Below are 25,849 nucleotides of genomic sequence, written 5' to 3' on the forward strand. Positions count from 1 at the left end.
AATATATTTTTGCAAATTAATAGCTAATTAAAATATTTAATTTACCTGGTTAATGGGATTTTTGCTCCTGAACCTCAGTGCACAGTGTCAGCACATCAGGGCTGTAAGACATTACCTTCATTTTCACACAGGCTTGCAAGTTGTCGGAGCCGCAGTAAAGCTTCAAAAGAGTCGCATGTGGCTCTGGACACCTGCTCTATCCACTAAGCCAAACCGTTTTTGGCTAATTTAATAAATTTTTATTGTTCAGATTATTATAATAGTTTCTCCTCTCCCCTCCTAGTTTCCCTCCACCCTGTTCCCACCCCTCACTGTCCTCATCCATAGGTGTACAATTTTTGTCCAATCTCTTCCTGCACCCTTCATACTCCTTCCCCCCTGAGAATTACGAGTCCACTCCCTTTTTATACCCCTGACCTTTAGCTTTTTCTTATCTGCGGAGCTCTTTATCTGACCTTCCATTCTGAATGATAATTTTGCTGGGTAGAGTAATATTGGCTGTAGGTTATTGCTATTCATCACTTTAAATATTTTTTTGCCACTCCCATCTGGCCTGCATAGTTTCTGTTGAGAAATCAGCTGACAATCGTATGGGTGCTCCCTTGTAGGTAATTTTTCTCTTGCTGCTTTTTTTTTCCTTCCAGTTTCCAAGTGGTTATTTTATCAAATTGTTTGAACATTAAATTTATCCTGTTTGCAATCCAAAACAATTACCTGAAGTTTGCTGTATGTGTGCATGTTTGCTTTATTGTGTATTTGTTTTCTAAACTCTTTGGCACAATTTTCTGGGGGCATTCAGACTGCCTTGATACATGTCAGAAGAGAACATTTCTTTTGTGCTGCCAATATAAGCATTTACATTTTGTTGTCTTTTTGGGGGTGAGGCTGTGGCTTTCCTTTGTTTTTGAAGTCTTCATTTTTTATTTGTAACAATTGTATTTTTATTTTTTCTATATCATCTAACTCCAGAGTTTTCTTTTTCTTTCCCCTTCCCCCAATTCTTCATTCACAGTTGAACCATATTATTAGGAAATGTGCCTTGATGAGATAGATCAGAATGAGAGCTCTGAACATTCATCAGTGTTTTCCCTTGAAGATAATTAAAAAAACAAAAAATGAAACCTAAAGAGCATCCCCCCCCCCTTTTTTTTTACATCTCTTGTGCTGCATCAGTAGACGGAACTTCTGTTAGTTTTATGAAATGCAATGTCTAACCCCTTTTTTCTGGGAAAAAGAAATTCAATTACTTGAAGTTGAGAATGTGGATACCACCTCATTCACACACACTCATTCTCAGACTGTAAAGAATCCCTCACCCTCCTTTTAGCCGGCACACATATAGTACCTTTGTATGGCAAAGGTACACCAAAGGTGGGCTCCAGACCCAGGCTCCGTCTTTCTTATCAGTAGCAAAGGCCAGGCTGCCTTTTACAACAAAGCACCACAGCTGAACCCAGTTCCTCCTCCTCCTCCTCTTGCAAACTAGTCATTCTACTCACTGAACACTGGTCAAAAGACAGAAAAGCTAGTTCTAGCCTCTCCTGGGAAAAGACAGCCTTTTATTTATTTATTTATTTATTTATTTATTTATTTATTTATTTTTTGTAACTAAGTCAGTCCATCGGTTTTTCTCTCTTCCCAGATGGCCAATGTCATGGTTTTCTAAGAAGTCAGTGCTTACTGAGCTCACTAATAGCACTGCTATTGGTGGCTGAGGCTGCTTGTGTGGCAGGATTTTCAATGTGGTTTTTGCTGCTTTTAATATTCTCTCTTTGTCTTCTGCCCTTGGCATTTTAATTATGATGTGTCTTGGTGTGGTCCTCTTTGGATTCCTTTTGTTTGGGGTTCTGTGTGCTTTCTGGACTTGTAAGTCTATTTCTTTGACCAGATAGGGGAAGTTTTCTGTCATTATTTCTTCAAATATGTTTTCAGTATATTGCTCTCTCTCTTCTTCTGGCACCTCCATAATTCTGATGTTGGTACCCTTGAAGTTGTCCCAGAGGCTTCTCACACTATCTTCAAATTTTTGGATTCTTTTTCCTTTTTGATTTTCTGGATGAGTGCTTTTTTTGCTTCTCTGTATTTAAAATCTTTGACTTGATTCTTTCATTCCTCTAGTCTGCTGTTGGGTCTCTGTATAATATTTTTTATTTCACTCAGTGTATGTTTAATTTCTAGTTGGTCTTTTTTCATATCCTCAAGGGTCTCATTAAATTTATCAGCCTTTTCTAGGAAATTCTTGAAAAACCTTATAACCATGGTTTTGAATTCTATATCCAGGCATTTGCTTTTCTCCATTTCTTTCATTTGTGATCTGTTTCTTTGTCTCCGCATTTTCATTGCTTCCCTGAGTTGGTAGGGTAGCTTTGTGTGCTAGGTTTCCTTTATGGCCCAGTGAGTCAGCCTCCCCAGTTACCTGAGGTGGACACTCTTGGTGCACCCCTTTGTGGTCTGTGTGTACAGCCTTGTTGTAGTTAAGTCTTGATTGTTGTTGGTATCACTGGGAGGAATTGACCTCCAGGCCAATTGGATGTGAGGATCAGCTGTGTCTATGCTGGGATATCTTCTGTATTGGAAACAGCCTTATGGGATCAGACTTGCAAAATTGCAAAAGCCTCTGTGCTCAGCTTGATTGGGGCAGAGGAGTCTCAGGGCTGAGCTTCCCATCACCCCTTACCTTGCACGTGTGCCTCCAAACCTCTGCCTTCTGCAGCTCCCCTGAGTTTCCACCTGACAGTCCAGATTACCCCAGGCTTGCCTGGAACTGGGGTTCAGTGCAGTCAGGAACTCCCTTCTGCTAGGGAGAGCTAGCAGCAACCTCAGCAGCCAGTCTTCTCTGTGTGCACTCACACGCATGTGTCTTCAGACCCCTGCCTGCCGCAGCTTCTCTGAGTCTCCAGGTCTCCGCGAACCTTTCTCTCTACCTGACAGTCCAGACCCACCCCCCCATAAGTCTGGGTCCATGGCATTTAGCCCAAACTGGGGTTCAGTGCAGTCATGGGCTTCCTTCCCTCTCCTGCCAGAGAACTCAGCCTACCTTCCTCTCTGTGTGCGCGTGTCTCCGTACCTCAATCCTTTGCAGCTCCTCTGATTCTCTGTGTGCTCTCCTCTTTCCTTCTAGTTGTAGAATTTTCACTCAGCCAGCTTTCCTGTGGTTCTGGATGATGTCCGTTCTGTCTTTTAGTTGTAGTTTTGAAATTGTTGTGGGAGGCAGCAGTTTAGGTGTTTACCTATGCCGCCATCTTGGTTTTCTCCTGTTCACAAGTTTTGACGAATATATATACCTATGTAACCAACACCCCAATTGAGATAAATATTTCTGTCACCCTGAAAAACTTCTTTGTGCCCCTCTATAGTCACCCTCTCTACTCCTGGCCAGGCTGCCCTCGATCTGCTTTCCATTATTGTGTTGATTTTCTGAAGAGACTAGGCTAGTTTGTTCTGTAGAATATCCAGCATGTCTGTTTTTTTGTAGTGTCACTGCCTTGATACCATAGCTATTGAATTTCTGGTGCACTAAAAGTTGGATCTAAAGCAGGGTAGGGAACATCTGGCTCATATAAGGCCCAAGAAATAATTTGGTCTGGCCCTGCTAAGGCATTAGGGGTGAGTTAATTAAATATTTGATCAAATATAGTAGGCTAATTTTTAAGTGGATAATTTTGTATGGCCTGAGAATGATATAAATATCCAAATGGCCCTTGGTAGAAACACGGTTCCCCACCCATGGTGTAAAGGCTTGGTTAAATATAGGTTGAACTTATCAGGAAAAAATATTTGGTGATACTGAATGCTTCCTGTTGGATGACATTAGGAAGTCTACCCCCTGGGTGTGCCATTGTTAGGGCTACTAAGTCTACTCCTTTGTTGCTTTGTTGATCACCTGGGCTCTCTCAGTAAAAGCAGAGCCTTCTCTTAAAACCGGGCAGATCACTTGTGGGGCGATACTTTGGTAATGACTACAAGATCCTATAGTCCCACAATTCTGTACTTGATGGTGGTAGTATTCATTGATGATTCTTGCTTGAATTAGCTCTCTCACAGGGAGTTGAAAAGCCAGAGGAGAGCAGTGGAGGAGAGAAAGGTGGGCGGGCAGCTGTCCGTAGACAGTGGCTTCTAGAAAGACAGCCTCTGAAAGAAGCAGGGAGGGAAGTTTGTGTTTAACACATACTTCTATGCAAGAAACCATACTAATCATGAATGAAATATCAAATAAATGAATCTAGTGGGACATATGTGCATGAGTTAATGTAGTTTTTCTCCCAAATACTGGGATTTAAAACCATTATTTCTCTTTGTTTGGAATTGTAAGCTCTCAACATGTATGTACTCCTAAATGATGTAAAGGTGGTTACTGCTCCAAATAATTGGGGAATTTTTTTATTTAAAAACACAGAGTTTCAAAAAATATATATAGTATCGCTTGTTTTAGAGGTTTAATAAGTGATACAAAATCTGGTCTGATTATTTTTAAGAAAGCAACAGCATCCTAAAATTTGAAAATTGAATAATTGTTGCTGATGTCTGGAACAATTAAAGACACGGGTACCTTTAGAGTGTTTATGCAAATATTTTTTGTTGTTAACCTTCACCTGAGAATATTTTTTCCATTGATTTTTATTTTTTTAAAGGAGTGGAAGGGAGGGAGAGAGAGAGAGAGGAACATTGATGTGAAGGAGTCACATAGATTGGTTGCCTCCTGCACGGACCTCAACCAGGGCTGGAGATTGATTGAGCCTGCTACGGAGGTGTGTGCCCTTGATCAGAATTGAACCCATGACCCTTCAGTCTGTGGGCTGACGCACTAACTACTTAGCAAACTGGCTAGGGCTTACAGATTATTTTTATTTTTGTATTTATTTTTTATTTAAAATATTTTTATTGATTTTGTTCAGAGAGGAAGGGAAAGGAATAGAGAGTTAGAAACATTGATGAGAGAGAAACATCAATCAGTTACCTCCTGAACACCCCCTACTGGGATGTGCCTGCAACCAAGGTACATGCCTTTGACTGGAATAGACCCTGGGGCCCTTCAGTCCACATGCCAACGCTCTATCCACTGAGCCAAACCAGTCAGGGCTATAGATTATTTTTAGAGCAACTTATTAATAATTACAGAGATCTTTATTATGAAACTAGAGGTCCAGTGCATAAAATGTATGCATGGGTAAGGTCTCTAGGCCTGGCCAGTGATCAGGGCTGATCAGGTTCCCCACCTCCCCAACTCCCTGCCTCTTCCTTCCCTCACTGCCTGTGCACCACATGGTTCCCCATCTCCCGGCCTCCCCATCTCCTCCTTCCCTCACTCCCTCAGCACACTACTGCCATTGGTCACGTGCCATGTTCACACTGCCCCCAGTGATCAGTGCATGTCATAGCAAGCAATTGAACTTCTGGTCTCCCAGTCGAACTCCTGAGGCTAATTTGCATATTAGCCTTTTATTATATAGGATTATAATTTACTCATAAAACAGATATTCTGCCTCTGACATGGAGTCATCAAGAAATTGACAGCTAGCCGATTACGATAACCGCATGGGCTGCTCAGAGGGCCACATCAAGCATTGGTAATTTCAGCTTTGGTGCCCAATAAAAATGGACCCTCTGCCCTCAGCAATCACTCTTTTTAACAGGCCTGGTCAGACCAAAGACCAGTAACATTTAAAGCTATAAAGTTTTAAATAAGGTCACTGGAATCAGTAATACCAGCTGTTCTCAGGGATGAAGAAGCCTTTGACACCATCAGAAAAAAAATCTAATCCAAAATATATTTGAAAAATTTCAAAGTTCTCTTTTCACGAGGGGTTGTTAATGAGTTCCAAAGAAAGGCCAGTTTCTATTGGGAAAATTCTCAGGGTGGCCCTCTGCTCAGCAGTGATTGAGAAATTCATTTTACAGTCTTCATGTGAACATCAACAAGGGCACAACTGGTTGAGGGATTTCACTTTCCTCAACACTAAACAGTTCTCAGGGGTAGAGAACTCAGTGTGTGTGTGTGTGTGTGTGTCTGTACCCAAAAAGATGCATGTCCAAGAGTCAACTGGCCCCAAAGACATCAGCAGGAGGTGACACTGACTGTGGGATTCTGTGAATCTGTGCACTTTTTTTTTTTTTTTGACAGTTCTAACACATTCAATTTCTGCGTTTTTTCTTCCTCTGTATAGAAGAAAGGTTAAAACATGTAATCATTTGGGAGTCTGAAATGAATTAATTCAACTTACATCATTTATAATGGGAAAAACTGATTTAGTTTTTGAACAAATCACTTTCTGAACGGCCTCTTGGAAAAAATTAAGTTCGAGAAACGAGGTTTCACTGTATTAAGGAAAGTCACTAATTTAAGAGCTTTGAGGGCAAAAAGACAAACCAGACACAGACCCTACCATTGAGGGGGTTAGAGACGAGAGCAGTGGTCCTTGACGTTGTGGGAGCCAGCCTCCCGGAAGAGATCTGACTTTCCTGGTGCGAGGCATTGATATGTGCGAGCTCCCCAGTGAGTCTGATGTGCACCCCAGGGTGAGAATCATGGCAGCGAGGGAACACAAGCCCTCCCTAGTCCATAAGCTAAAGAGGAAGAGCCATTCTCAGCCTCTCTGAGTGAGACTACTACCATACGAACTTTCTGGAAGAGTTATACAGTTTGGAATTGATCTTCTCTTTTATATACATACTTACTCATTTATGGAGGTATGTGTACACATATGTATTACAAAGTAACACAGTTTTGTAATAGATCCAGCAACACAGAAGTAATCCAAGTGGAACTGACTGTCCTTCGTTCCTCCTCCCTGTACCAGCTACACCGCTGGCAGCGGCTCCCCATGCGAGGCCTCATCCTCTTCCCGTGCATTTGAGGGTAAATGCATGTACACATACACGGACCTATCTATACTAATAATCTATACTAATAATCTATACTTATAATAGCCAGGACCGTTCGGAGGACCGAACAGTGGGCCCGGGCCGCTGGGGCTTGGCAGTAGGAAGGACCACTGCACCTCTGGGTCCCTTCCCTAGGCGGCAGCTCCCACCGCCAAGGGCGAACGGGGAACCATGGGCGGGTGGCAGGGGACCTGGGCCATACCAGGCCAAGGCCTCCGCCCCGCCAGCCCCCACCCCCACACACATAGAGGGCCACCCTCGGTTGGGGTGGGCCGGGGAGCGGGTGGGAACGGCGAACCTCTCAGTCCCTCTGCGATGGTGAATGGGGGGCTGGGGGGACCCGGGGTGGGTGGTGGGACGTGCAAAGGCACCAGGCCAAGGACCCTGCCCCCAACGTAGGGTCACCCAGCCCAAGGGCAAGGCTGGCATTCACCTGGAGAGCGGGGGAGAGAATGGCCGACCTCTTGGTCCTTACTCCCCCCCCCCCCCCCCCCACACACACACGCACACATACACACAGGCTCTGATCACCGGTGGCACACCAGTTTCCATCAGTGGGAAGAAGACACAATAGAACAGCCTGGAAACGGCAAGTCTCCCCGGGTCTCCGTCTCTGCTGGCACTGACCAGTCCTCCTCAGCCAGGAACCCCTGCGCCATCTGGGTGCACACCTGTCCCCCAGCAGCCCCCTCCCTGTGCCCCCGGCTCCGCCCTGCACAGGGGCAAATCATTTCACAACAATCACTTCACTCCGCGCCTCTGTTTTCTCATCTGAAAGCCGGGAGGGAATGAGGGTACCGGCCTCCTGGGGTTGTTGACCACACCAGGTCTCAGGTGAAGCACCTTAAAGAGTGCTGGGCCTGTTTTAAGCTGCCGTTCAGCGTCAGCTGTTCTGTATTACTGCTGAAAGGGGAGTCTCCTAGGGGCAGGGGTTGGGCAAGGTGCCCTGTCCTGTGAAAACCTTCTTCGGCCCCTTTCAGAAACTGGGAGCTCATTAGCATAATAAACCCTTTGCCTCCTGTAAGCATTAACAACAAAGACTAAGAAGCCTGAGGCCCTGCCTGGCTGTCTGTCCTGTACACCAATAGGTTGCTGGTTAGGCTCCCTGTCAGGGCTCATGCCCGATTGTGGGCTCAATGTTTCTCTCTTTCTTCCTCTCTCTCTCAAATAAATGAAAGCATATTTAAAAAAATAAAGTTAGAGGTGAAGCCATTATGGTCCCATGGCTGTGAACTAGAAGAAAATATAACTCAACAAGAATAAGAGGCTCTTTAAAAAAAAAGAAAGAAAGAAATTGTAGCAATAAAAATAACAGAATTCCAATGAGGAAGAAAACGGGCATCTAAATGGGCCTAGATTTTATTTTTTATTTTATTTTTTCTTTTAAATCAATCTTTATTGTTCATATTATTACAAAGGTTCCTCATTTCTTCCCCCCTCCACCAGGTTCCCACCCCACTCTCCGCCTCCTCCCCATCCCCCATTGTCCTCACCCATAGGTGCACAGTTTATGTTCAGTCTCTTCCTCCATCCCTTTCCCCGATAGTAAATCCCTTTTCAGATAGTAAATCAGTTACTTAGCATTTTCTCATATCAATAATACCTCCACATGCCCAAAGATACACTTCACACAAAAGACATTTCCAAATAGGTCAACCAACCTCATCCAGGCTCCACACAAGGCACTCCCAGATCAACACCCCAGCGCTATACTAACTCAACACATCCAGATCTAAGCCTTCATCACTTGATTCAGCAGACCCTCAAGTTCCCACAAAAGTTTCCAGCCATGTCTGAGAGGCAGCCTTGGGGTGGGGGCAGGCGAGGAGCGAGCTGTTCCGGGCCTGGCTGTTCCGGGCCTGGCCTCTGTTGCTCTGGTCTGTTCTACAACCAGCTGCTCCAGGTCTGGCCACTGCCGCACCCGACCTGGTTGCTCTGGGTGTGGCTGTTGCTGCTCCGGGCCTGGCCGCACCCAACCCGGCCGCTCTGGGCCCTGCTGCTCTGGGCCTGGCTGCTCCCAGCCTGGCAGCCGCTGCTCCGGGCCTGGCCACTCCAGGCCTGGCTGCTCCCAGCCTGGCAGCTGCTGCTCCGGGCCTGTGGGCCTAGATTTTAAAAGTCAAACTGGGAAAATGTATTTGCAGCAAATATTCAATAAATATTTATATCTTTAACATATAAGAGCTTACACAAATCCTATATAATAAAAGCCTAATATGCAAATAAACTGAACTTCGGAAGGACCAGTGAAACAACTGATCACTGTGACACACACTGACCACCAAGGGGAAGATGCTCAACACAGGAGCTGCCCATGGTGGTCAGTGTGCTCCCACAGGGGGAGTGCTGCTCGGCCAGGAGCCAGGCTCTCAGATGCCTAGCGCAGCAGCGGAGGCAGGAGCCTCTCCGCCTCTGTGGCAGCACTAAGGAGCAGCGAGCAGGGGGGTGGTAAGGAATGAGGGGCCCTGGACTGCGAGAGGGAGCCCAGACTGTGAGAGGGCACAGGCAGGGCTGAGGGACCCTCCCCCACCCCCACCCCCAGTGCATGGATTTCGTGCACGGGGCCTCTAGTGTACCTATAAAAGTGAGAACAGGTTACCTAGTTTGATTTTTTTAATTTTTTTTTTTAATAACAGTGTTCATGGTTACACTTTTTAGTGGCTCTTTGTTGCTAATGGCTATTTGGTACAGCTGTCCTCTGGTTTATTTCGTCTCACTCAGCAGCCTCTGGTTACTCCTGTTTTGATGGATGTAACAGAAAAGCAAAATTAAAACTGTCTCAGAATCTCCTTAAGATTCAGTGAAAAATAGCCTTTGGTGTCCACAAAAACAAGAAACCTTTGTTTTTAAACCTAGAACCACCTCTGACGTCATTAAAAGGTTTTGGGGCAAAAAAAAGTGGAGAGATGTTGTTTTAGAAAATAAGTATGGTTTCTGCCGGAAACTATGAAAAGAACATGAGCGTGAACATTTTGAGTGGGAGGAAAAGAATTATAGCAACTCATTAGGCTGAAGAGAAAATAAGCCAGAATAGAAGCAGGCACCACCACAATGCACTCCAGGCTTCTTGGTTATTTTATTTGCGACGAGGGTGGTTACGCATGAGTTAATCACTGGAGTGACTAAGCTGAGGGTGGAATGGGAGGCAGCAATTGTCTCTCCACGTCACAGAGCTGTGAGCAAGCGATGTTTAAGTGATAATCAAATCAGGAGGCATGTTTGCATGACATCGCCACTGCTATTGTGCAAAGTGTCACCTGTTTTTGAGAACGCCGGGCTTGTGATGAAACCAGCAAGTAGATTTTCCAGGATGGAATGCAATTGTGTATGCGTTCGATTAGGTGTTCACTGGACCCGAAATAACACCGCAGCGTGCCCCCCCGCCCCCCCGCGCGCACACACACACACACACACACACACACACACAGCACACACTCACCGACTGCCTCCAGCAGGCAGGGGAGGGCTGGCTTAGGACCCGAAGAAATGCCGAGCTTCCCTCCAGGTAACAGCAAACAGCACAGCAGATGTGATCCCAGAGGTCCCGAGAGAGATCCTCTGCTATTTGAGCCCCAGCTAGCCAGAGCTTAATGCCATCATTTATCAGGCTTGGTGCACAGGATGTGGGCGTTCTGAAATAGAGCTGTTCCAGGTTTAGTAATGGCTTTTATTTATTTATTTATTTATTTATTAAAGATATTTTTCCTCCTAAGAAACAAATAGAGGAAAGAAAAAACTACCAGATTCCTCTTCAGGTGCTTTGTTTACCCCAGTAATTTTTCTGTTCTAGCAAGTATTAATAATTGTGTCATGACATCTTAGGGATATTTCTGGGGATACACCAAATGGGCACTATATCAACTGAACTGGGACTCCCAAGGCTTCTGCCAGGACACTGTCCCGAATGCCCCATGCTGCACTCACAGAGGGTCATGGCCAAAGGCAACAGCTGGAAAAACATGGTTTGTTAGCATCAAGAATCCATTCCGAACCCTCATGTTAAGCAAGTTTTAAGTTTTATCTTTTTCTAAACACTTCACAGGAGTGCCCATAGAAAGTAAAAATGTCCTCTTCCTCCCTTCTAGAAAACATGAAAGGTCAAAAGGTGGATAGAGCCCTGGCAGGTGAAATCAGTGAGTGTTGGCCTGCCTTCCGAATGGTCTCAGGTTTGATGCCTGGTCAATGGCATGTAGCTGGGTTGCAGGTACAATCTGATCCCTGGCCCTGGTCAGGGTGCTTGAGGGAGACAACCAATTGATGTCTCACATTGATATTTCTCTCTCTCTCTCTCTCTCTCTCTCTCTCTCTCTCTCTCTCTCTCTCTCTCTCAATCTCTCTCTCATCCTCTCTTTCCCTCCTCCCTCCCTTCTACTTTCTCTAAAAATCAATGGGAAAAACATCCTCGGGTCAAGATTAACAAAACAACAGCAATAACAAAACAAAGAAGTTGGAAGGAAGGGAGACAACGCTGAGAGGCCAACAGCTATGTGGGTAATCTGTCAATTACCTGCCTCATAAACACACTGCCTTGTTTCACCTACCTCACCTATCTGACTTTCACCATCTCTGCTGGATGATGCCAAGCTAAGGGTAGAGTGACAGCAAAATGGTCACGACCCACCCACGTCAGTAGCTTGAGTAGGTGAGGGCTCAGTGCTGTGCAGAAAGTCCAGCCCTTATTTGACCATTCACAGTCATCATGTCAAGGGCTTCATTAAGAAGAGAATTTCATTATTTTCATTTTATTCGTTATTTCAATATTACTCTCTTGTTATTTCATTAAGTCTGGGAATTAACTCTGACTCATTGCTGAAGGCCTGTGAGTGGGCATCTGACCAGTGTAATGGAACCCCAGTGGACTTCTTTTGTCAATAGGAGTGTTCTGAGTCAGGCCAGCCTTGAAATGAGCAACCCCTGGCCCAGAAGTAGCCCAGCAGCCACAGTTACCTAACCATTTGCTACCCTCTGGACCACATACCTACTTACCCTCATCCTGGTAAGCAGGCTAGTGTCCCTACAGGAGGGCAGAGCAGAACCCGGGGAGGGGGCAGCAAGGAGCCAGTAGGAGCTCAGTCTCGGGAACGGGGCACCTGATCTTTATAGGATGTAAACTCCCTGAGGACAGACACCAGGTGGACTGTGCTCACAGCTGGATCCTCAGTGTTATAGGTGCTCAGTGATTATTTGTTGATTGAATTAAGAGGTTAGAGAATGAAGAGGTTAGAGAAGGACAAGGAAACTTCTGGGACAGCAAGATGAGTAGGAAGAACAGCCGATATTCTCACAAAAGAAACGCTGTGATCTAGGGCTGCTCCAAATATCCACCAAAAGCCCCCTTCCAAGAGAAGAGTGGAGAGATGCTTATCCTAGAGCTGTGGGCGGCAAACAGCAGCTCGTGAACCACATGTAGCTCTTTGGCCCCTTGAGTGTGGCTCTTCCACAAAATACCACGCCCTGGGAGAGTCTATTTTGAAGAAGTGGCGTTAGAAGAAGTTTAAGTTTAAAAAATTTGGCTCTCAAAAGAAATTTTAATCGTTGTACTGTTGATACGTGGCTCTGTTGACTAATAAGTTTGCTGACCTCTGTCCTGGAGGCATCTGGAGTGGAGCCTTGGGCACATTAAAGCACATTTAACAACATGCAACGGATAGTCTGGCTTCTGACAGACAGCTGTCACTTGTTAGTCCTGAGGTCCTCCCCATGGACACCTCCTGACCTAGTGCCTTGACTGCCTCCATGAGACAGAGGCCTTTTATAACTCCTTTTATAGCGTTCAGTAGGTTTGAATCTTTTGAGGTCTATCCCTGAGGGATCATAGACCTGAGAACCAGAGTTGCCTTCTGTCCTTCCTCCTTCTTCCTTCTTGTCAGAGGTCCCTTCTCGCCAGTGGAGATGTTGACTTCCTACCTCAGAGGCATGGCCCTTACCTCTGGCAGCGACAGGAGGGACACCAGCACAGCGAGTCCAGTGAGGGTACCAAAGATGCCCAAGGACAATGGAAGGGGTTGCCGGGGTATGTGAGATGTGGAAGCTAAGACAACATGGGGAAAAGTTTCTTAAGCTGTTGACTATCACAGTAAACTAACCACAGTGTGAAGTCAGCTCAGAAATACTGTAAAATGAGAACAGCCCTCCTCTGACTATGCAGACTATGCAGACTATGCAGACTATACAGACTATACAGACTATACAGACTATACAGACTATACAGACATGCTTGTCTGAAGGTAGGGGAATGAAGAGCGACCTTGTGAGTCTCCTAAGACACTGTGATTCCACAGCCCCTTGTTTACATAGCATCTTTCAGAATGTTGTTGTGGCCCAATTTCCAACAAGCCATTTGATATTCTTATTTTATGGCTCAGGAATCTAGGCCATGGCACGTTGGACCATTTGCCCAAAATTAAACTGAAAGCTAATCTTGTCAGTATTTTGCTATTCTCTGAGGAGATTCCAAAATTGGTGATGTTCTGGGTTCAGGCTTATAATTAGCCTCCAGAAAAAGACGGCAGATCATCCAGCTACATTGATGACAATCTCTCATTCCCAGGAACCTGATACCAAGTCCCTATACCAGCAGTCCACGGCCCAGGTCATTTTTCTCGTGTTCCTGAGGCTCTGGGCTGTGAGAAGAGCCAGCTGTACGAGAGACCAGAGGCTCCTGCCCTTGTGCCTCTAAGGAACAGCGTCTGTGGGGGTGGGGAGAAGCCTCATTTGGCAGAAGTGTACAGGCTCAGCTCACCGAACCTCAGCTTGCACCCCTAAATTGTGATGGAACTTAGAATTCACACTGTGGAGAGTTAGTGGCTGCAAGGGCCTTAGAGAACGTTGGGCAGACGGGTCAATTTAGGGGCTTCTGATGATTTCTCCCTTTGTTGGGAGCTCTTTCTCATTTCACAGAATTGAAGGCCAACTGACTGGACCTGGGTTTTCTGGGCTGACACTTGGCTTGCTCGGATCCTGAATGCTAGATCTTTGAGAATCTAACCTGTGGCATAATTACCTTTGGTTTTCTTAAAGCTTTGGCTTTGATTTAGTCTAAAAAGAGAAACCAAAATGCAGATGTCATCAGTAGCATTGTATCAGTCAGGATAGGCTAGGTTTTGCTGTGACAACAAATAGCCTGAACAAATGTTCATTTCTTGCTCTTATTACATGTCTGTTGCAAATTGACAGGGAGCTCTACTTACTGAGGCCACTCAGGTTCCCAGGCTGTCAGAGCAGCTTCCATCTTGCCTATTGCCAGTTGCTAAAGAGAAAAAAAGAGATCTCTGAGGGTTCATACTAGCTCACCCACGAGATACATAATTTCTACTTACTACTCAATTGCTAGAATTAATCATGTGGCTCTACCCACCCAAACACTTTCAGACATACATTCCTATCCTGTGCCAGGAGGGGGGAAAAGTATTGGGGAACAGCACTGGTCTTGCCTACCGAGGCATTTGCTGACACACTCATCCGTAAAATAGGCTGTTCGCAAGCAGGTAGCTGGAATTCATCCCCAAGGAAGAGCAGCAATGAAGGCAGCAAGTCTTCAGAAAATGAATGTGGAGTCTGTTCCCTGAGTTGTGAGGGGAAAATCCTTTTCCAAACAACAAAAACAGCAACGTCAGCACCCAGAGACCCTCAATGAAGCAGGGTCATGAGGATTTACTTGAGGCAGAGGGAAAGTGGTCTTGGATGGAAGGCCTGAGCCCTGGCCAGTTTGGCTCATTGGACAGAGCATTGCCCTATGGACCGAAGGGTCCCAGGTTCGATTCTGGTCAAGGGCATGTACCTCAGTTGCAGGCTCCTCCTTGTACCCGGCCCTGGTTGGAGCTTGTGCAGGAGGCAACCAATTGATGTGTCTCTCTCATATTGATATTTCGCTCTGTCTTTCCCTCTCTCTTCCACTCTCTCAAAAAAACAATGGGAAAAATATCCTTGGGTGAGGATTAAAAGAAAAAAAAAAATGAAGAAAAAGAAGAAAAAGGAAGTCTGAGAAACCAGAGATGTGGGGCATGTGGGGTGCGTTGGGTCCAATTGCTGTGTAACAAAGTACTATAAACATGCTGGCTGGAAACACAAGAATTTTTTTAAATTAAATTATTATCTGTGTACATATTTTAACATTGCTCTCCCCCTACCCTCGTACATACCCTCCCTCCCCAGAGTTTTGTGTCCATTGGTTGTACTTATATGCATGTATACAAGTCCTTCGGTTGATCTCTTACCTCCCCCAGATCTCCCTCCCCTCCAGCTTTAATTTGTCAGTCTGCTTGTTGCTTTACTGTCTTTATATCTGTCTTTTGGTTCATCAATTTATAATGTTCTTTAATATCCATAAATGAGTGAGGTCATGTGGTATTTCTCTTTGAAACACAAGAATTTACTCTCACAGTTCTGGAGGCCAGAAGTACAGCATTTATTTATTGGGCTACAGTCAGGGTGTGGGCAGGGCTGGCTCCTCTGGGAGCTCTGAAGGGAGAACCCGAATCCTTGTCTTATTCAGCTTTCAGGGCCACCTTCATTCCTTAGTCACAGCCCTTCCTCCATTCAGAGCGCATCACTCCAGTCTCTCCTGCCATCACCACATCACCTTCTCCTCTGATTCCCCCTTATCCTGCCATCGGACTACACTGGGACTAGCCAGATAACCCAGGATAATCCCCCAGCTCAAAATCCTAAACTGCATCACACCTGCTAACTCCCTTTCACGTGAAGAATATCATATTCACAGGTTTCAGGGATTAGGACATAGAGATCTTTGTGTGCATGCAGGGGCGGGGTGTATCCTGCCTACCACACCAGATAAATACCAAAATAAGATGGTGTAGAGGGCTGCCTGAAAAGGCACATGGACATTCTTTAACTTGTTAGCTTAGCTCCAGACACTGGCAGAGTACCTTTGTGCAGGTGTCAGCAGGGGCAGGTCTAGATATGTAAATCCAGTAATGCTAGAGCCTAGTTAAGAATGCAAATAAGCTTCTTTGACCCTATAAATAAACCTGCGTGGCTTGGGGGGTTGCGCCTTGCTGCCTCTCCATCAGAGAGATGGCGCCCACCTAGCACCCAGCTTGATGAATCTATTCCTGCCTTCTTGTCTCTTTCTCTATTTTCTTAATCCCCAGCTCCTCCACTCAGGAACCTGTCGTTTTCCATGATGGACACGGAAAACAGAGAAACAGCCCACCGCAGATGGTGCAGCTATATCAGATTAAATAAACATTAGGGCAAAAAGCACCCTTAGAGATAAAGAGGGGCCCTGATCAGCAGGAAGATGCAGTCATTTGTAACACGTATGGCCCATTATATAGCTTGTCAACATCCTCCCGCCAAGACGACTAGAAACACACTTGTTCTTAAGCATTGGGTGCATCCGGGCAATTTCATTTAAAGTCAAGGAAATATGGCCCCAGGACAAGGCCTTTGTGCATGGTGAGTGCTCCGTTAGATCCGATGATTGAAGACACTCAGTCAGCAGTATTCCCAGGCCATTGCTCTGTGGAGAAGGTCCTTCCCTGCTTTGTCCGAATGATAGTGCCTTGTGTATGTTCTGGCTCCTCATGGTGGAGAAGGGTGGCCCTGCCTCTTGTCAGTGGACTTTTACCTTTGTTGTCACTGTGGAGGGGCAAGAGTTGAATTCATTGAGGACACTGGCTTGGTCTCTCCCTTCTCCCTGATTGGCAGGTCAGCACTGTGTCTCCGCCTATAGGCCTGGATGACAGCGACGTCCCCTCTAGCCCATGCTCCCGGACCCAAGCCTGCCCCATGAAGCCTCCCCACATCCAGAACCAAAGTCACATCTTCCAGGTGATGCCACTCTCTGTCCCGCCATACCTGACTCAAAGTCCCTCTGAGTTGTCTGCCTGTCTGTCCCTCAGCTTTCTTTCCTGCTGTTCACACTTCTTGGATGAGAGTCACAAAGTCTTGTCCCAGCACCTCTGGCACTTCACCTATCTTCGGCATGTGGACTTACTTATTCTTTCATTTATAAATCCCATAGGGAGTGAGAAATGCTATGAAAATGAAGCCAGATAAAGGACAGAGAGTGGCAGCTGGAGGAGCAGGGGCAGTCAGGAAAGGCCTGTGAAGACTAGGAAGAGAGCATTTATGCAGCAGGAAATGTAAATGCAAAGGCTGTGTAGAAACCCTCTTGGCCCGGCTGGGGAATTGTTAAGTCAGTGTTCGTGCAGAGGGAGTCGGAGGGAATGTGGGCTGAGCTCAGACTGGTGGCCTCTGCCAGTGGAAAGGAGCTGGGATTTTTAGTCTGAGAGGGTTTCAGCAGGTAACGCGTGACAATTTGTCTCTGGCACTAATTTGGGATGAGCAGTGTAATTGGGCTTGCAGAAGAACTGAAAGAAATAGGTTTGGAATTTTCAGTATGGCTAGAAAAATGCAGCAATCACACATGCGCGTGTGCGTGCCTGCACACACGGCTCAGCAGCATTCACAGAGGAGTCCCATTATTCAAACTCAGCGTGCAAGTATAAAGAGTGTAATTTGTCAATTTCTAAACACACCCCTTTCTAATTATTAGAAACGGCCACTTGCAGAGAACTCGGCAGGAACAGAGATGAGAGGAGTGCCTGGGCCAGGAGAAGTCTGTCATCACGCTGACCCCAGGACCTGGGCCACCAGTGAAGACCCTCTCCCCCCTGGTTGAGGGTCAGCCTAGAACAAGCAATTATTCAAGGTTTGAATCCAGAGTGAGGGCTTCTGGGACAGCTACTGATGCAGTTTCTCACTTATCTGCCAGCTCCTTTGGCCTCCTGCCAGGTGGTCTCTGTCACATTCCCCATTCCAAAGGAGATGCTGTCACAAAGACTCCCACATCCATTCTCCGCCCATCCCCAGAAGGTGTTGGGTGCCTGCACTCAGCACCGAGGCCACCAACAGCCCAGACGAGAGGCAAACCAGCAGGCAGGGGAGGGCAGGCCAGAGGCCTTCCCCTGAGTCAGAGCCCTCCCCACAGGTCGGCAAGGGCATGGCTCTGGCCTTCAGCTGAGAATGAGCAGAGGGCTCCTCGGGGCCAGAGAGCAGATTTCTTGCCCTTTTATGATTTGCCCAAATTAAAAGGACCCCTGGACAACAGCTCTGAAAGTCCCCTCACTGGCTAAGATGTTTCCCTTTTGGAAAAGAAACTAGATAATCAGTTGCAATGCAATTATAAAGCGCTATCCCAGGGAGCTCGGAGAGCTGATGTGAGCATGGGGAACGAACCCTACAGTTTTCAGGGTTAACATACCCCCAGAGCTACTGTTAGAATGACTTTGAACTCTTAAAATGAGCTGTCGTCTAAGTTGGTCAGAGTGCCAGGGGCCCCACCCCCCACCCAACGTAACCAGAGGCCTGACACGTTAGAGACTGTGCATTTGGTGCGGCTTCTGGCACAGATGGGCATGCTTATCAGTCCCTGATGTCCTGTGACGGTGACCGAGTAAGGAATGAATGTAGAGCCGATCACCTCTCCACAAATGTTTTCTCAGCAGGGAGATATTTTCAGCCAGAAAAACGTGTCTCCTTCTTGGAGCAGTCAGGTTCCTCTGGAAACTCACCCATTCCCTGCAGGCACTTTTCCTTCGGCCAAGTCTCACCTGCCTGCTCCTCCCGGCTGGTTTCTCCTTCCCATTTCTGGAGCGGCAGCCACGTGGCTCTGGGACTTCACCTCCTGCAGCCAGGCCCCTGTGGGCTCCGCCCTGGGATCTGCTAGCACCACCTCCTTGCCCTGGCTCCTGCGGGTGGGCTGGTCACATCCCCTTCTGTCGATCATTTAGGTGGATTTAATGTCCCCTCTTGGTTTCTTAGAGCTTGTTCATAACCTGTATTGAATTCCTTCTCTAGGCCATAGGGTGGGGTTCTGATTTCATGGTTGGATGGTATATTGTACACGTAGAGATCTCTCCCCATTCCGTTGTCCAGTGAAGACCCATAATGGGCCAAATAGTCTGACTGAAAAGGCAAATGGAAGGAAAAGACTCAGAGGCCAGTCAGGAACAGCTCCCCTGGGAGGCTGGATGGAGCCAGGGGACGTCAGAGCAGGGAGGGGAGGAGGCCCAGTGGAGATGTGCCCTCCTGCAGGAGTCCCACTGCCGCCTGGCCCGGCCTCACCCTATGCCTGCATAAGTTCCCCACCGAGTCACCTGGACAGAAGCTCCGGAGCAGGATGTCAGAGTGCTGGCCCGACAGTCACCAGGTCACAGGTGGGAGGCTGGGTGAGTCCCCGGATACTAATGGCTCCAGTGGCTTAGGAGCAGGAGTGCAGACAGAGAGTCCAGGGTGAAAACACACCACAGGGCTGGGTTGCTCAGATAAAGAGTAAAAGGAGACCCAAGGGATATGTCTGAGGCGAGCAGGGGGAGAAGGTGTGGCACCACGATGCACTCAGAGGAGAAATCTCTGTGAATTGGCAAAGGAATAATTCTAACTACTACAGGCTATATGGAGACCCCTTGAGAGCAGGCCCATGTGCCCGGACCTAGCCCAGTGTAGAAGGCAGAGGGCTCAGAAAATCCCCATTGCCCCTTGGAGAGTATTTCTTCCTCTCATGGAGCTCCCTTCCTGCCTATGGGACCCTCTTCCCTCCCATGGGACCCCCTTGGCAGGTCAAAGGTTGTCTAACTTCTCAGTTACACCAGGGACAGATATTCCTTAGGTTGTTATGTCTCTTTAGCCTCCTTTAATCTGAAACATTAAAAGCCTCTTGTCTTTTAAGACAGCAACATTTTAAAAGAATCCAATCCCTTGATTTACAGAATTGGAAGTTCTTACCTTTTTAATAGAATGTCACTCATTTTGTGTTTGTTTGATGTTTCCTCGTGATTAGACTGAGACTGATGCTGCATGAGTGGCTCTGAGTCCTTCTCAAAGCCTCACATCTGAAGGGCCATGATGTCCATCTGCCCCTCAGTGGGGATGGCAGTGTTCCTCTGTACACGGTATGAACTGAGTTATCCACTGTACTATGACTAGTTTTATTTATTTGTTTGTTTGTTTGTTTATCTATCTATTTATTTATTTATTTTTAACTTCGTTTTTGAAATGTATTCAAAGCCATTTCAAACCTAGGATTTCACTCTACTTCCAAAGTTTTGGTTAATACTTCAGTAACAACATTTTACATTGAACTGAAATGTCGGACATTTTAATCAGCTTAACAATAACCCACAACCTTCGGACCAACTGAAATGTTGGACATTTTAATTTACTATACATTTAACTTATTTTGTAAAGAATTTTTTTATTATGTTCTGTCATATTTTATTTATTTTAATTTTTTAATTTTTTATTTATATTTTATTGATTTTTTTGCCCCCCTCCCTCCCTTCTACATCCCCTCCCTCCCCAGAGTTTTATGTCCAATGGTTGTACTTATTATTTTGTAAAGAATTTTAAGCCATTACTATACAAATAAAATCTAAGTAGAAATTAAGAACATGTATACATAAAAAAAATATAGATCATAAAGGTCAGTTTAGATGTTCACCTCTCAGCTTCTAAGGAGTAAAAGTAAAAAAATAAAGAAATCATTTATACATTTTACAATTTTACAAAATATTAAAAAAATCAGGCAATATAAAAAACATTTTCTATTATTGAATCCTAAGAATATTATTCATATTAGGGGTTTGGCATTTAATATGATTGAGCATGACTCAGTGAAAATTACTTTTCAATGAATTAAGATAATATAGTCCATTACTTAAGTTTTGAGTGATTCAGCTCAATCCATCAGGAGGAATGAATAGATAGCACAGCCTTGAAATTATCTTCTGGGATAATACTTCCTTTGGTCAATATTTTGAGAAATGTGGGAAAATGGAAATTCTGGATTCTACTCTCTCACAAGAATTTTAAAAGAGTTGATAACTAAAACATTTTCTGAGGTGGCTACCAAGCCAAACTACCTTCTGTGGCTACTTCTATTTTGCCAAAGTAACAGTATGTTATCAGTATCCTATATAATAAAAGGGTAATATGCAAATCGACCAAACAGCAGAACTACCAGTTGTTATGATGTGCACTGACCACCAGAGGGCAGGGCTCAACACAGAAACTTTCTACTTGGGGTCAGTGTGCTCCCACAGGGGAAGTGCCATTCAGACAGAAGCGGGCTGACAGCTGGCAAGTGCAGCGGTGGTAACTTAGGCCCATGGGAACAGGCCTAAGCCATCAGTTAAACATCCCCCAAGGGCTCCCAGAAGAAGAGAAAAAAGAATCCAAAAATATGAAGCTAGTGTAAGGAGCCTCTGGGATGACTTTAAGTGTAACAACATCGGAATTATTGGGGTGCCAGAAGTTCAGGAAGCGCACAGAACTCCAAACAAGAGAAATCCAAAGAGGACCACACCAAGACACATCATAATTAAAATGCCAAGGGCAAAAGACAAAGAGAGAATATTAAAAGCAACAAGAGAAAAATAGTTAGTTACCTACAAAGGAGTGCCCAAACAATTGTCAGCTGATTTCTCAACAGAAACTCTGCAGGCCAAGAAAGGAATGGCAAGAAATATTCAAAGTGATGAATAGCAAGAACCTACAACCAAGATTACTCTACCCAGCAAACTATCATTTAGAATTGAAGATCAGATAAAGACCTTCACAGACAGGAAAATGCTAAAGGAGTTCATCACCACCAAACCAGTATTATATGAAATGCTGATGGGTATTCTTTAGGAAGAAGAAAAAGGTAAAGATAAAAAATATGAACAACAAAGTGACAACAAATATATATATCAATCAACAAATGAATCTAAAAATCAAATGAATAAAAAATCTGATGACAGAATAAACCTGTGAATATAATAGAATCAGGGGCATGGAAATGGACGATTCTCAGAGGGAAGGGATTAGACAAAGATCTTATATGCACGTGTACATTACATATGGACACAGACAATAGTGTGGCGAGGGCCTGGGGTGGGGTGGGAACTGGGTGGATGGGATCTGTGGAGGAGTGAAAGAGGGACATCTGTAATAATCTTAACAATAAAGATTGATAAAAATTCCAGTACATAAATCATTAAAAAAAACACCACACAAGACTCACCGTTTGCATGGACACATTTCCATGATGAATGGTACTTTTTGGCTGAGTGGCTTTGATTTCCCTGCAGGCGGCCAGCACCAATGTTGAGGCACTGCTGCCGTCACCTGGCCCTCGCTGGCCTTCTTTTATAAGCTGCAGCCACACACATCTACCTCCTGTCCTCCTTTCCGCAGTGTGAGCAGGCCCTCCACCTCCTACCACATTGTGCTGGAAGCCACACAGACAATAGAATAGTCTACATACCCTGGACTCGTCTTCCCACTCTCAGCCGGGGACAGGCTAGTGGGACCGGCACAGCGGTGGTCCTTCCACTCCACACGGCAGTGGTTGGAGGTGGGGAGTGGTTTGCCCTGAGCTACGAGGGGAAGGGGCAGCCGGGGAGCGCTCAGTGGTCTGGGAGGCTTCCAGTGGGGAAGGTTCTAGCTTAGCTGTTGTTGGAAAGAGTGAGAGTGTGGCGACTAAGAGATGTCAGGGAGAAATGCCCAGGAAGCAACGGCACAGGCTTAAATTGGCGACCGCGATTGGGAGTCATCAGCATTAAGGTTCTATTAGTTACTAAAGTGAAGTGACCATTATGGTACATGGCAACAGCAGGTGGGGCTCCGTTTTGAGGGCTGGGTGTGGGGCAGGCAAGTCTGTGACTTCCATCTGATGGCAGGTTGGGAGCTGCCTGCTAGGGAAGCTACTGCTAATCTAATCTTGTTTTTGCCCCTGAATCAAGTCTTAACTTCACAGCCTGTAGGTGTCTGTGGAACCGAATCTTAAACTGCATATATGAGACCGGAACTTTTCATAGCTCTACGTAACACCAGCGGTGCTGGAAGTGGGTAATGAATATTAAGCATAAAAACAATATGAAGTGACAGCGTGCGTGCCGAGGAGCGATACTGAGTGTGCCGCTGCGGGCCTTTCTGCCGTGCGCACGGCCACACTGGGAACATGAGGTCAAAACTTGACCCAGAAGTTTCTTCCAGAGAGACGAGTGTCCGCTCAGTCCCACTGCCGCGGTGGTGTCAGCAGGGAGGACCCCTGCAGCGGCTATTTTCTTGATGGGGAAGAGGAGAAGGAAGTGAATAATTAGGAGGAATTGAAAAGATGAAAATTTATCAAAGGTGGTGAATCAAGATGGCTCTTTCTGACAGAAGTTTCATTCCATTTAATTTGCTTTATTTTCAAGTGAGTGCAGTAAGGAGAGGTGTTGGGGCAGGAAAACAAAGAGACAAAGGAGAGGATAAAAGGAAAAGAGGAAAAAAATTTTCTTTATACAAAGTATATTAATTAATTAATTTTAAATTCTTTATTGTTGAGAGTATTACTTATGTCCCCCTTTCCCCCATTGACTCCTCTAGTCCACCCCACCTCCACCCCAGGTCTTTACCACACTATTGTCTGTGTCCATGAGTTATGTATATATGCAGCCACCCATCTGACTCCCACCCTCCCCCTTTCTATAGAAAAGACAAGTTACTGCAATTCTTTTTTTTTTTAATAAGTTTTTATTGTTCATATTATTACAAATGTTCCTTTCCCCCCCCCCACCATTGCTCTCCTCCACCAGGTTCCCACCCCACCCTCTGCCCTTTCCCCTCTCCCCGTTGTCCTCATCCATAGGTGCACAGTTTATGTTCAGTCTCTTCCCACGCCCCCTTTCCCCTTTTCCCCAAGAATCGTCAGTTCACTCCCCTTCCATACCTCTGATTCTATTATATTCAACAGTTAATATTGTTCATCAGATTTTTTTAATTTTCTTGGTTTTTAGATTCACTTGTTGATAGTTACGTATTTGTTGTTCATAATTTTTATCTTTGTTTACTTTCTCTTCTGAAAGAACCCCCTTTAGCAATTCATATAATTCTGGTTTGGCGGTGATGAACTCCTTTAGCTTTTTTTATTAGTGAAGCTTTTTATCTGGCCTTCGATTCTGAGTGATAACTTTGCTGGGTAGATTATTTTTGGCTGTAGGTTCTTGCTATTCATCACCTTGAATATATATATATATTTTTTTTCACCTTGAATATTTCTTGCCATTCCCTTCTGACCTGCATGGTTTCTGTTGAGAAGTCAGCTGACAATCGTATAGGTGCTCCTTTATATAATAGGTTATTACCTTCTTTGCTCTTGCTTCTTTTAATATTCTCTCTTTGTCTTTTGCTCTTGGAATTTTAATTATGATGTGTCTCGGTGTGGTCCTCTTTGGATTTCTTTTGTTTGGAGTTCTGTGCGCTTCCTGGACTTGTAAGTCTAATTCTTTCACCAGGTGGGGAAAGTTTTCTGTCACTATTTCTTTCAGTATGTTTTTGATATCTTGCTCTCTCTCATCTTCTGGGACCCCCATAATTCTGATGTTGGTTCGCTTGAAGTTGTCCCAGAGGTTTCTTACATTATCTTCAATTTTCTGGATTCTCTTGCCTTCTAGCTTCTGTGGAGGAGTGTCTTCTGGCTCTTTATGTTCCAAATCTTTGACTTGATTCTTGCAATCTTCCCTTCTGTTTTTAGGACTCTGTAAAATATTTTTTATTTCAGACAATGTATTCTTTATTTCTTGTTGATCCCTTATCATTTCTTGTTGACTCCTTATTAATTCTAGTTGATCTCTTTTCATATCCTCATAGGCCTTATCCATCTTTTCTAGGAAATTCTTGAAAAACCTTATAAGCATAGATTTGAACTCTATATCCAGACGCTTTTTGTCCTCCATTTCTTTCGTTTGTGATCTATTTTGTTGTCGCATTTCGCAGTTATAGATGGGACGGGGTTTCAGGGTGGAGCCTGCAGCTTTGGCTTCCGTCAGCCCCGCCCTACGCGGGTCCTTCAGTGCTCGCTGCCGGCGCCTCTGAGAGAAAGGTGCCCTCGATTTTCGCCTGCTGCCAAACAGTCTATGCTCTCCCCCAATGAGCCCGGTATTGGGGTTCAGTTCAGTTGGAAGTGGAGTTGGAGGTGGCGTTCAGAGCAGTCTGGAGCCCCAGTCTCCTTCCCGTCAGGGCACTCCTGCGGCACAGCCGACCGTCCCTTCTCTGCGCGCAGTGTGCGCGCCGCCGGGACCTCCTTTCGCCGCTCCCCGGGGTTCCGCCTTACAGCCCGGCTCCCTAAGGCTGAGCCTGAGTCCCCGGGGTCAGGCCTAGAACTGAGGTTCAGAGCAGTTGGGGGCCCAGCACAGTCGGAGTTTTATCTCCTTTTCGCTAGGGAACGCCCGCCAGGCACTCCGCCTCCCCCTCCTCTCCGGCTCCGTCCTCTCCGCGCACCGCGTCTCCATACCTTGGGCTTTTCCAGCTCTTCCACGCCTCCTTCTGGTTTTCTCCTTGCTTCTTGCTGTAGAATTTCCAGTCAGTCAACCTTCCTGTAGTTCTGGGCAATGCCCGTTTTATATTTTAGTTGTATTTTATTGAAATTGTTGTGTGCAGCTGCGGCTAGGTGTTCACCTGGGCGCAGCCATCTTGGATCTCCTCTGCAATTCTTTTCATTTATTATTTAAATTATTATTGTTTAAAGTATTAACTAAGTTCCTTTCCCCCCATTGACCTCTCTCCAGCTGCCACCACCCCACAGCACATGCCCCCCCCCCCCACTCCCCACAACTGTGTTTGTGTCCATTGGTTTTGCTCACATGCATGCATGCAAGTTCTTTGGTTGATTTCTTAACTTCCCACCCCTCGCCTTCCCTCATAGATTGGACAGTATGTTTGATGCTTCTTTGACTCTGGTTCTATTTTGGCTCCTCAGTTTATGCCTTTCATTATACTTCACAAATGAATGAGATTATGTGATATTTCTCTTTCTTTGCCAGGCTTATTTTGCTTAGCATAATGCTCTCCAGTTCCATGAATGCTGCTACAAATGGAAAGAGTTCCTTCTTTTTTACAACAGTGTAGTATTCCATGTGTAGATGTACCACAGATTTTTAATCCATTGGTCTGCTGATGGGCACTTAGGCTGTTTCTA

The sequence above is a fragment of the Pipistrellus kuhlii genome, unplaced genomic scaffold (assembly GCF_014108245.1).
Source record: "Pipistrellus kuhlii isolate mPipKuh1 unplaced genomic scaffold, mPipKuh1.p scaffold_m20_p_3, whole genome shotgun sequence".
Taxonomy (NCBI): Eukaryota; Metazoa; Chordata; class Mammalia; order Chiroptera; family Vespertilionidae; genus Pipistrellus; species Pipistrellus kuhlii.